At 41.8% G+C, this 12,259-nt stretch overlaps 1 protein-coding gene across 7 annotated transcripts in view; it reads right to left on the bottom strand.

The window, feature by feature from the left end:
* Positions 1–12,259, bottom strand: part of SMYD4 (SET and MYND domain containing 4) — a 45,094-nt gene that overhangs the window by 7,301 nt on the left and 25,534 nt on the right. The gene's annotated exons all lie outside the window — the stretch shown is intronic.

Below are 12,259 nucleotides of genomic sequence, written 5' to 3'. Positions count from 1 at the left end.
ACAAGTAACCTGATTACTATCCCGAACCACACAGACTGACAATATTTTTTTTAAATGCTTTTGAACGTGCATTCATTTTTGAGAGACAGAGTGCAAGCAGGGGTGGGGCAGAGCGAGAGAGGGAGATGCAGAATCCGAAGCAGGATCCATGCTCTGAGCCATAAGCATAGAGCCGGATTCAGGGCTCGAACCCACAACCCACGAGATCATGACCTGAGCCAAAGTCAGATGCTCAAGTGACTGAGCCACCGAGGCGCCCGCAGGCTGATAATATTTTAAAAATAATCATATTCCTATGTTTACCTGTTCATTCTGCCCTCAGTCCCAACTTGATGGGAAATCTGTCATTGAAAGAAAAGCCTCTCTGGAAAAGCTCTAATTCCAGACAGTCACATGTCCCAAACATTCTCTCGTTTGAAACACAATTAGCCAACAATTTAACTACATGATTGAAAATTAGGAAGGAAGGAAAAGGCCTCTAAGCGGTGAGGCTATTTCTGCACCATCGCTCCCGACTGATACTCAGAGATGAGTTCTTTCTGCTCTCATGCGGTCCTATTTGCTCTTATTTTAGCCACAGTTACAGCTGCCTTAGTTATTCAGTTTCTCAGCCCACAGCAGCCCAGAAACAGAGAACTAATAAGAGGCAGGTTTTCTGACAATGGCAAAAAAGACAGGTGACAGGAGAGGGAGGCAGAAAACTTACATAAGAATAACAGCCTGAGGGCAAACAAAAACACTAGTACCATTCAAGTTTTACTATCTGTGTAACACTCCCCTTAGCCAGACGGTCCTAGACGGACGGCACACCTACATGGGCTTTGTAAAGCCACGAACAGCTCGGGAATGTGCGTGCACAAGACAGATAACCTTGGGCATCCAGAAAGGCGTAGACCGTGTTCAGTGGCTTTGGTGTAACCGTGAGGAAATCGTATTTCCAACAAAACTGGCTGAAACATGAATGATACTGGTACTTCAAGGGAACCCTCCGGTTTTCTGGAAAGCTGAAAAACCATCAGCTGATTGTGGTACCACTGTGCATGCCAGGAATCGCAACACGCCAGTCACCGAAGAAATGAAGTAGTCTAGGTGCAAATGTAGTGAATAAGGAAAATATCATGAACCATCATGTGAAAACATTCTAGAAAGGAAAACGTTAAATATAGGAATAATGTCTCTCTGCAGACAATCCTATTATCTGTTGCTATGGAGGGCAAGAATAGAATAAGTAAATAAAATTCGCAGGGAATCCAAATGACTCAATTTTAGTCATCAGTTCTACAAATTGTATTGAAATCTTTCATCAGAGCTTGTCTTCAGTATTTAGCAGATTTTAGTTTCTCCTCCTTCTCCCCCTGGCCAATGCCCACCTTCTGGTCTATGTGCTAATGAGCATTAAAATGCTAAAGGGTGGGCAGCAGGAAGGAGCAGTACAGGGCACGAACAGTTTGTCGTCTGAATAATCAGCCTCTGCGTAATTAAAAGTTGACTTGCATTCCCAACTACTGATAACTGGCAGGCGATATTAGCACAGTTGCTAAAATTTTCCCAGAAAAAATTATCACAATACGGTGAGTAATGGCAGCTTCGTGAATTATTTATAGATGATCCTCCAACATAAGTAGGTCCAGGAACTGAGTGGGGTGAATATTTATGTCGGAGTTGAGTCTCTCTCTAATTATTTCTAAAAATGAAGTATTGATTTAAAAAAAATTATCCAATAGTTTGCATTAGTCATCTGCTAGCAGAGATAATGGAAAGTGAGAATATATATGTACCTTATCAACCAAATTTAATATGTGACATTTGTGCAGAAAACGAAAGCGAAAATGAAAACAAACGGAGTGATTCTCTGTTTTACCAAAAGTGTACCTTAGTATCATCCCTAGTGCATTCACCATGGGGTGCAAGTACGGAAGAAAAGATTTATTCGGAATACTTCCAGAATATACCTATTCTGGTAGGTATTTTGTAACACAAGAAATTTGTGTGTATAGCACACAAATAGGCCAGGACCCAAACTGAAGGTGGATTGCTCAGTTGTTGAAGAGTGAAAGCAAAGGGCAGTGAATGAATCTGAACCTGCATGGAATTCATTAAGCCTTGTGATGAATCCAGATACATCTCGAATCCGTCATTCCCACCGAGACAGAACCGCACGCACCAGTGTGTAGAACATCACCCGCGGCCAGCTCTGTGCATTAAGAGAAGTACCAAAGCGAGGCTTCTGGTGAACTTGGATTAAATAGGATTCATACAAAGATAATAACATACTTTTTTCATAGGTTTTGGTCAAAGTATATCCTCCTTAACACTTTAATCCTTCTGTGCTACTAATGAAAGAGCGATAATGAAATTCAATGAGAACACGAAACTGAGAGGTGTCAGAACCCTAAAGAAATAATAAAAAGGGATATCACAAGATTAGAAATATGAGCAGACTAAAACAAGATCAGATTAGATTAAACAAGGAGAGTGACCAGCACTGGCGGGCCGGTACAACTTTCCTGGAGGGCAAGTTCCCAACGCGTATCAAGAGTCTTTAAAGTGTTCCTCTGGGGGCGCCTGAGTGGCTCAGTCTGTTAAGTGGCCGCCTCCTGATTTTGGCTCAGGTCTCGGGCTCTGCGCTGACAGCGCGGAGCCTGCTTGGGTTGCCTCCTTGCTCTCTGCCGTTCCCCCTGCTTGCATTTTCTCTGTCTCTCAAAATAAATAAGAACTTAAAAAAATGCCTGTATAAAAAAGTTCCCATTGTTTGAATTATTTTTGTTATTTAGAAAACTAATTAACATTACAAATGGAATACATGGTAGTCAGAAAGAAATTACAAAGTGAAAATTGTTGAGAAAATAAGTCATCTAAAGCCTATCAGGCGGAGGCATTTTCCTGTAGTCCTTTTTCTAGTCTTATGCATGAAATTTTTCGTGTCATTGGCTACATGTTCACATAGTGACTTATCAGTTAGTTCTTTTCACTTAACATATCATGGCCATTTCTTTATATTCTAACCTAAAATCCATATTACAGTTTAAACAAACCCCCAAAACCCAACAAAGCAACTTTGCCAATCTAATAGGGAAAAAATGTTGTCCAGTTTTAATTGAGACACAACCATGTTTACTATTACTTTGATAAAGTGCTTGCTTATGTATGTTTTTTAATAGCTTTATTGAGATATAATTAATCTACCATAAAATTTACCTATTTTAAGTGTGTGAATTCAATAATTTTTTATTTACTTTTTTATGTTTTATTTTTTTTAAATTTTTTAATGTTTTATTTATTTTTGATACAGAGCATGAGAGGGGAAGGGCAGAGAGAGAAGGAGACACAGAACCGGAAACAGGCTCCAGGCTCTGAGCTAGCTGTCAGCACAGAGCCTGATGCGGGGCTCAAACCCACGACTGTGAGATCTGACCTGAGCCGAAGTCAGACGCTTAACCAACCGAGCCACCCAGGCGCCCCTCAATAATTTTTTAAAGGAAATTTAAAGAAGTTGTGTGGGGCGTCTGGGTGGCTCGGTCGGTTAAGTGTCTGACTTCAGCTCAGGTCATGATCTCACGGTTTGTGGGTTCGAGTCCTGTGTTGGGCTCTGTGCTGAATGCTTGCCCAGAGGCTGAAGCCTGCTTCAGATTCTGTGTCTCCTTCTCTCTCTGCCCCTCCCTACTCATGCTCCGTCTCACTCTATCTCTCAAAAATAAATAAATGTAAAAGAAAAGAAAAGTTGTGCAATAATTATCACAATCCAGTTTTACATTTTCACCACTATGCGTATTTTAATTTATTATTATTATTTAATGTTTTTTTATTTAAAAAATGTTTATTTTTGAGAGAGAAAGAGCGTGCACGTGCAAGCAGGGGAGGGGCAGAGAGAGAAAGAAAGAATTTCTAGCAGGCTCTTCACTGTCAGTGCAGAGCCTGGCTCAGGGCTCAGTCTCACAAACTGTGAAATCATGACCTGAGCTAAAATCGAGTCAGATGCTTAACTGATTGAGACACCCAGGCGCCCACCACTATGCATATTTTTAAAGACTGATTTTTAAAGATTTAAGATTTGCACAGTTGCTGGAAATGCTCTCTCATTTTGTCATGCACATTTTAGTTTTATGGTTCCCCCCCACACCCCGGGGGTGATTTCCTGTTAAAATAACAACTATTTCATTTGCTTATAATGCTGTGTGCCAGCAACTTTGCCCAGAGTTTAGCTGAACATGTTTTTCTGCTGGTCTGGCCCCAGATTACTCACATGATTGCATGCATCTGGCACACAGTCTTTAACCCTCAAGAAGGCTAGCCTGGGCTTGTTTATGTGGCCACAGCATTATTCCAAGAAAATGACACGGAAGCTACAAGGCCTCTTAAAACTTAGACTCAAAAGTCACATAATGTCACTTCTACTGCATTCCATGGGTCAAAGTAAGTTACAGCACTAGCCCAGGTTCAAGGGCAAGGAAACAGACTCTACCTCTTGACTGGAGAGAAAGCAATGTCAAGTGGCAAAGGGGCAAACATACAGGAATGGGCAAAATTGCCGGGGTCCTCTCCAGAGGCCTGGAGGTCCATCCAGTCGTCTCATTATCCATGTAAGATACCGAGTGAGGGGCGCCTGGGTGGCTCTGTCAGTCTGACTTTGGCTCAGGTCATGATCTCAAGGTTCCTGAGTTTGAGCCCTGCAGTGGGTTCTTGCTGACAGCGCAGAGATGGAGCCTGCTTCAGATTCTGTCTGTCTGTCTGTCTCTGTCCCCCCTGCTTGTGTTCTCTTTTTCAAAAGTAAATGAACATTAACAAAAAAAGAATACTAGGTGAAATTTCTCTGACATTGGTGGTAGCAACATCTTTCTAGATATGTCTCCTGAGGCAAGGGAAACAAAAGCAAAAATAAACTATTGGGACTACATCAAAATTAAAAGTATTTGGGCAGCAAAAGAAAACAACCAACAAAACTAAAATGCAACTCACTGAATGGCAGAATGCCGGCAAATGACAGATCTGATAAGGGTTAGTATCTAAAATATATAAGATAACTAATATAACTCAACACCCCAAACACAAATAATCCAAGTAAAAAATGGGCAGAAGAATAGAGATTTCTCTAATGAAGACATATAGACACGTGAAAAGATGCTCAACACCACACATCATCAGGGAAATGCAAATGAAAACCTTACACCTATCACAATGGCTAAAACAAAAAACCCGAGGAACAAGGGTTGGTGAGGTTGTGGAGAAGAAGGAATCCTCGTGCACTGTCTGGGGAGATGCAAGCTGGGGCAGCGCTGTGCAAGACATCGCGAGTTTCCTCAAAAAGGTAAAAACAGAACTACCCGATGACCCAGGAATTGCACTACCCAGCGGATATGAAAGCACTAATTCGGGGGCTTTCAGCCATCTGTGTGGCTCAGTTGGTTAAGTGTCTGACTCTTGATCTCAGCTCAGGTCATGACCTCTCGGTTCATGGGATTGAGCCCCCATCAGGCTCTGCACTGACATGAGGAGTCAGCTTGGGATTCTTTCTCTCTCTCTCTCTACCCTCCCCCATTCTTTCTCTCTCAAAATAATAAATTTTTCAAAAAAGTTTTAAAAAGTTTTTAAAAAAAGAAAACACTAATATGGAGGGATATATGCACCCTATGTTTACTGCAACATTATTTACAATAGCCGAACTACGGAAGCAGTTCAAGTGTCTATCAATAGATGAATGAATGGATAAAAAAGTGGTATATATAAAAAAAAGTGGTATATACATAAAAACACAATAAAATATTATGCAGCCATAAAAAAGAATGATATCTTGCCATTTCCAACAATATTGATGGAGCTGGAGGGTATAAAGCTAAGTGAAATAAGCCAGTTAGAGAAAGACAAATGTATGATTTCAGTCACATGTGGAGTTTAAGAAACAGAAAAATGAGGGGTGCCTGGGCAGCTCAGTTAGTTAAGTGTCCAACTCTTGGTTTCGGCTCAGGTTTGTGGGTTCGAGCCCCACTTTGGGCTCCTTGCTGTCAGTGCGGAGCCTGCTTGGGATGGTTCTCTCTCCCTCTCTCTCCAGCCCTTCCCTGCTTGTACTCTCTCCCTCTCAAAATAAATAAACTTTAAAAAATACTTTTAAAAAAAGATGAAAAAAAAGAAAAAAAATGAACAAAGGAAAAAAAGAGACAAACCAAGAAGCCAACTCTTAACTATACAGAACTGATGGCTACCAGAGGGGAGGTAGGGGGGCGGATGGGGGACACGGGTGATGGGGATTAAGAGTGCACTTGTCTTCAGGAGCATGAGCAACGTACACAATCGTTGAATCACCCTGTTGTCACTGGAGACGACGCAGCACTGTATGCTAGCTACCCTGGAATTAAGAACAAATACTGAGTGAGACCCAGAGAGACTGAGTAATCTAAATTCATATGGAGAGTTAGTGGTTAGAATCCGTGGAATGGAAACTTGGGTCTGTTGCCTCCAGTCCCGTATTTTCATCCCGTCTAGGATCTTTCTCCTACATTCTCTATCTTCTCTACTGATTATAGTGTTTTTGATATTTGGTATTTAGGTTAAATCTAGCTATCTTTTAATGATCAAAATTGGATATCAGATGCTTTAAAAAGCTTCTCTCACTTACATTCTCTGAGAGATTTTATAGTTTAATGTTTCACTATTTAAACTTAATGATTTGGGGAGAGAATTTAACACTTTCAGGGGTGCTATCGTATCAGTGCCATGCTGTCTTTAATCACCATGGCTTAGTGCTGACATGAAATCTGATGGTACCAAGCCCTTTCAGTATGTACGTATGTATGTGTGTATGTATGCATTATTCTTTGTATTTATTTTTGAGAGAGAGAGAGAGAGACAGACAGAGAGACAGAGAATGAGCAGGGGAGGGTCGGGGGGGGGGCGGGGACAGAGGATCTGAACCTGAGCTGGAGTCGGACACTTAACCGACTGACCCACCCAGGTGCCCCCAGTGTCCTGTGACTCTTCTGTCTCTGCTTCCACCTCCTTCTTCTCGGATGGGGCGAGGGGTGGTGGGGCAGGGCCTCCTGCGGGTGCACAGCTGCTGCAGGGGCGGGTCCATCAGCCCGTACTTCTCAAAGGACATGCACCCTCTGCTTTAATGGGGGCATTGACCTTAGCCTTCCCAACTGCCACCTGGCCGTCCAGGCTGAGGGCTGGGAGATGCAGGAGAACTCGGAGGCCCTGGGCAGGTGAGTGCGGAGGGGACAGCACAGGACGAGGGGCTCTGGCTGCAGGAAGGGAGGGACTCAGCCCAGGGCCACCTTCGCTTGCTCAGAAGGACCGAGTAAAAGGGTTCAGTACTCTTACAAAAAGGCCATTCTCAACACTTACTCAAGATGAGCTTCAGAATCACTGTCAAATTCCGGGAAAAATCCAATTGTAATTTGGTGTGAAATTGCATTACACTGCTTTGGGGAATGTGGGGGAACTGCCATTTTTAGTTTTCAGTCTTTCCATCTAAGAATATGGCCTGTCTCTGCATTGACACAAGGCTTCTTGTACATCCCTCCAAATTAAAATATCCTCGTGTTTCTGGAAGAAAGCCTACTTGGTCTTACAGTAGTGTTCCTTCGATAAACTGCGGGATGTGATACAGCAGTCATTTTTTCAGGGTTCCAACAGCTATACTCACAAGGGAGACTAGTCTATAGTTTTTATTCTTGGCTTTGTAAAATGAGTGGGAAAGGGTTCCAGATTTCCCCATTCACTGGAACACTTTACAGAGTATAGAAATGATCTGTTCCTTGAAAGATAGTTTGTTCTTCACTTTCTTTATTTAAAAAAAAAAAATGTGGCTGGGGTGACTGGCTGGCTCAGTCGGCCGAGTCCCATTCCTGATTTTGGCTCAGGTCATGATCCCAGGGTGGAATCTAGCCTCCTCTTGGGCTCTGCACCAAGTGTGGAGTCTGCTTAAGATTCTCATTCTCTCTCTCTCTCTCTCTCTCTCTCTCTCTCTCTCTCTCTCTCTCTCTCTCTCTCTCTCTCTCCCCCCCCCCACCTGTCCTTCCCAGACTGTGCACACACTCTCTCTCTAAAATTAAAAAAAAAAGTGGCCTAAATAAGGTCCTTAAAAATTTTAAAGAACTTACATAGTAAAGAGTAGGTCTGGCTTGTTTGTATGGAAATATTTTGATAATCTTTTTCAATTTCTTCTATAATCATTGGATTTTTGAAGTGTTCTCCTCCTGAGAATATTGAAACAATTTATATTTTCTACAAAGTTTTCTTTCTTCCTTTTTTTTTTTTCTAAGCAGGTTTTGTAAGGACACAGGTCTGAATCAAACTGACTCTGACCTTGGAGGCCTAGGTGTCAACTTCTCAGAAAGAAGGGACCACCCTTGTAACACCCAATCAGGAAAGGCCAGTTAACACCTTTAACATTTCTAAGGGCAGGCCTAGAAACAGAAGCTACGCCCTATGTGAGGGTCCTGGGTCCACTCTGTAATTGGTTAAAGTTACTGTCAATGATATTATGCTATAATGATTGGACCCCTGTACCTGTGTCACAATTTCCTGTAACTCCCCCTTCTCAAACCCATAAAGGCCTTGCCCCACCTTTGTTCGGGGCTCTCAGCATGGATCCACCACGCCCGTAAAGTCTGTAAGCCCGAGCTTAGGCTCCGCCAGCCTGAACTCATAATAAAGCCCTTTGCTTTTGCATGCGTGACTCGGTCTCCCTGGTAGTCTCTGGTTTTTGGGGGTGATGTTGGAAACTTGGGTATAACAGTTTCACACCAAATGCAGAACCCAACACAGGGCTTGAAACCATGACTGTGAGGGGCCCCTGGGTGGCTCAGTCAGTTAAGCATTTGACTTCGGCTAAGGTCATGATCTTGTGGTTCATGAATTTGAGCCCCGCATCGGGCTCTGTGCCGACAGCTCAGAGTCTGGAGCCTGCTTCAGATTCTATGTCGCCCTCCCTCTCTGCCCCTCCCCTGCTCACGCTCTGTCTCTCTCTCAAAAATGAATAAATGTTAAAAAACATAAAAAAATTATTTAGAATAAGCTATAACTGTACATGATATAAAGTTCAGAATATACAGGGGTACCTGTGTGGCTCAATAGGTTAAGTGTCTGACTTCAGCTCATGTCATGATCTCTGTCACAGCTTGTGAGTTTGAGCCCCATGTCTGGCTCAGTGCTGACAATTCAGAGCCTGGAGTCTGCATCAGATTCTGCATCTCCATCTCTCTCCCTCTGCCCCTATTCTAAATTGAGGGGCATCTGGGTAGCTCAGCTGGTTAAGCATACGGCTCAGCTCAGGTCAAGATATCACGGTTTGTGGGTTCGAGCCCCACATCAGGTTCTGTGCTGACAGCTAGCTCAGAGCCTGGAGGCTTCTTCAGATTTTGTGTCTCCCTCTCTCTCTGACCCTCCCCTGCTCGCACTGCCTCTCTCTGTCCCTCAAAAATAAATAAAAAACATTAAAAAAAAAAAAAAGAAATGACTGTGGGATCAAGACCTGAGCTGAGATCAAGAGTTAGAGGCCACCCAGGTAACCCTACAAAGTTTTCTTCTTAGTGTTTTCAAATTTAATAGTCTAAAACTATATTAAATATTTGCTTAAAACAAAAAAAAATTTATATTATTGGCTATATTCGTTGTCCCTAATTTGTGGGCTTTTTTTCTCTTCTTTTTAAAAAATTTTTAATGTTTATTTATTTTTGAGAGAGAGAGGGAGGGATGGAGGGAGGAAGAAAGAGAGAGAGAGAGAATGTGAGAGAAAGGGAGACACAGAATCTGAAGCAAGCTCCGGGCTCTGAGCTGTCAGCGTAGAGCCTGATGCTGGGCTCAAACTCAGGAACCGTGAGATCATGCCCTGAGCTGAAGTTGGATGCTTAACTGACTGAACCACCGGGGTGTCCCCCAGTCTATTTTTCTTCTAAATAGATTTATTAATTACATTTGTCAAATCTTTGTTTATATCAGGAGTCTGTAAACTATAACCTGGGGGCCACATCCTGCCTGCTGCTTGCTTTTATATAGACTGTGGTCTGAGAACTGTCTTCACCTTTTTAAGTGGTTGGGGAAAAAATGAAAAGAATAATGCTCATGTTGTGAAACATGACAAGAAATTCAAATTTCAGAGTCCATTATAAAGTTGTACTGCAAGCCCGCCACACTCATTCACATGTGCTTTGTCAACTGCGCTTGGGCGCTACAATGACAGCTGTGCGGTTACAAAAGAGACCTTAAGGCCTGCAAAGCCTACAATATTTACTATTTGCCCCTTTACAGGAGAAGTGTGCTGAGCCCTGAGATAAGGAAACAAAGGCAAGAGGAATGTAGATAAAATCACATTTCCTTACAACTTGCAGCCATTGACAAATAGCCAGCTAGGCCGGGTAGGACAATCCTAAAGGAGGCCACCACCGCCTAATGGTAATGCTTTGCTAGAGGCAAAAAGCAACCTTAGCGGATAAAAGCCAGACCTCCAGGATTCTGTAAATTTCCTTTAACATTTGAAAATCCTACTGAAAACATCCTTTATCTCTAACTTAAAAGTATATAATCAATTCCGCCACACAATCCCAGTGCAGCTCTTTCTGCCCACAGGTTCTATCCCATGCTTTAATTAAAAAGCAAAACAAAACAAACCCAAAACACCTTTTTGTGCTGAAAATGTCTCAAGAATATTTTTGGCCATTGGTTCCTGGCCCACACGACACTACTCTGGTCTGTAGGACACAAGCTTTGATGGATGTGTGTACTGAATCCCCTAGTATGCTGGTTATCTTGGCTTCCAGATCCTCATTTATTTATTTATTGAGTTTTATTTATTTAAGGGACACCTGGGTGGCTCAGTCAGTTAAGCGTCTGACTCTTGATTTCAGTTCAGGTCATGATCTCACAGTTCGTGGGATCAGCCCCAAGTTGGGCTCTATGCTGACAGTGTGGAGCCTGCTTGGGATTCTCTCTCCCTCTCTCTGTCCCTCCCCTGCTCTCTCGGACTCTCTCTCTAAATAAAGAAACTTTCAAGAAATTCTTTTTTTTCCCCTTAAGTGATCTCTGCACCCAACGTGGGCCCCGAACTCCTGACCCTGAGACCAAGAGTCCCATACTCCTGTTGAGCCAGCCAGGCGCCCCTAGACCCTTATTTTTATCATATTTTTATCAAAGTCAGAGTGGTATATTAAAGTTTCTCACAACTATGGAATTTTTATCAGTTTCTCCTTGTGTAGTTAATCATTTTTGTTTTATAGACACAATCTCTATGTTTCTGAGAGCTAAGAGGTTGATGATGTATTTTAGTGTGGAAGGTTTCCTTTTCAAAAGTAAAATTGCTTCTTTTTACTATATATCTTGAGTTCTACTATTTCATATTAATACCAAAGCACTGATTAGCTTGTGATTCATGACATGTGTCACTCAAACACTTTGTGCTACTTTGTTATATCTATCACTTTTGTAAACAGAATATAATTGGATTTAAATTGAAAAAAATTAAATTTTTATTTATCTTTGAAAGAGAGAGAGAAAGAGACACAGAATCTGAAGCAGGCTCCAGACTCTGAGCTGTCAGCACAGAGCCCAACGCAGGGATCGAACTCACGGAACACGAGGCCATGACCTGAGCCGAAGTCGGACACTTAACTGACTGAGCCACCCAGGCACACATAAATTTTATTTTACCCATTTTGAAAGAGTCATTTAGAGTTTAGCCCATTTATAATTACTTAAAAACTCATTTTACCATCTTTATCATCTTTTTGCTCAGTGAAGGTTATGAAAAAATTTTCCCCCTAGAATAATAAGTATAGAATCCATTTTAAATTTACTAGAATACTGTTACTACTGTGTGAATCAGTGTTTTTAATTTTAAAAATATAGAAAAAGTTCAGGGGTACCTTGGTGAATCTCAGCTCAAGTCTTGACCTCAGGGTATGAGTTCAAGCCCCGGTGTTGGTAGGCATGAAGCCTACATAGAAGAAAAACAAATAATCCATACACACACACACACACACACACACACACACACACACACACATATATGGATTCCACATACATATATGGAAGTCCAAAGAAGACAGTAGCAATCACCCATATTTCCACTTTCAGAATTGATTACTGTTAAGATGTTGGTATTTTTGCATTTAGCCATTTTGTTTCTATATATATTTTAAAAACATCATGTAAATAGGAATAAATTATCCATAAAACATAGAACTTTATAGATAGAGGTGCCTAAGTGGCTCAGTCGGTTACTATCCAAAAGTTTATTCCGAACAATTTAGGAAAATTTTTACCCAAA

Source organism: Suricata suricatta, chromosome 17, assembly GCF_006229205.1.
Source record: "Suricata suricatta isolate VVHF042 chromosome 17, meerkat_22Aug2017_6uvM2_HiC, whole genome shotgun sequence".
Classification (NCBI taxonomy): domain Eukaryota; kingdom Metazoa; phylum Chordata; class Mammalia; order Carnivora; family Herpestidae; genus Suricata; species Suricata suricatta.
Note: the sequence above shows the minus strand (reverse complement) of the source record. Positions and strands in the feature narration are given on the sequence as shown.